The 710-nt window shown below is 29.2% G+C and overlaps 1 protein-coding gene across 1 annotated transcript in view; it reads right to left on the bottom strand.

Annotated features, from left to right (window-relative positions):
- LOC106463845 (dynein heavy chain 1, axonemal-like) overlaps positions 1-710 on the bottom strand; it is a 233,622-nt gene that overhangs the window by 50,640 nt on the left and 182,272 nt on the right.

The following is a 710-nucleotide window of genomic DNA, read 5'->3' as shown; positions in this document are numbered from 1 at the left end:
AAATGTTCCCTTATATACACTACTTCTATATACGACATGAATAACCAATCGAAAGCTCAGAATGTCCCCCTAGTGGCTTTCTTAGCCATTTTAAATTCTTAGGACACCATCTCTTTCTTTTGAACCAAGAGTTCAAGGAGGTAGATTGTGTCTTTAGTCTGCTAGAGATTTCATATTTTTTTAGACTGAAATACACCTTAGTTACTAAACTTGATAAATTATAGTTGAATTCTATGGTATTGATATAGTAATTTATGATTTTTTGGTTATTCAACTGCATATATAAAACCTAAAATATTATTTCCTTTCATACCCTCCATATGCGAAATTTTAAAAAGCTTAGCAATCTATGTCAAGCAGCAACCAAGTACAAAGGTGTAACTAAAAAAGATAACTGCTTGATTTACTTCTTTATTTACTGTTCTATCTTTTAAGAAAAATAAGTTTAAGAACTTATTTCTAAATAGCAATATTCTATATACATATATAATAATTGAAATGTGACTGTATTTTACAAAATCCTAGTCTACTACAACATAGCCAAGACAAGTCACTTTGTAAAGACTAAAGGTCAGTTTTATATTAATAGATATGGTAACATGAGTGCACATGTGCCAAGTCATTGTAACTCCTGTATTGTTAGCCAGGCATGGCTGAAAGGTCAATATAATAAAAATAATAAATACTTTATAAATGTATAATGTTATGAG

This window comes from Limulus polyphemus, unplaced genomic scaffold, assembly GCF_000517525.1.
Source record: "Limulus polyphemus unplaced genomic scaffold, Limulus_polyphemus-2.1.2 Scaffold1498, whole genome shotgun sequence".
Lineage (NCBI taxonomy): Eukaryota > Metazoa > Arthropoda > Merostomata > Xiphosura > Limulidae > Limulus > Limulus polyphemus.
Note: the sequence above shows the minus strand (reverse complement) of the source record. Positions and strands in the feature narration are given on the sequence as shown.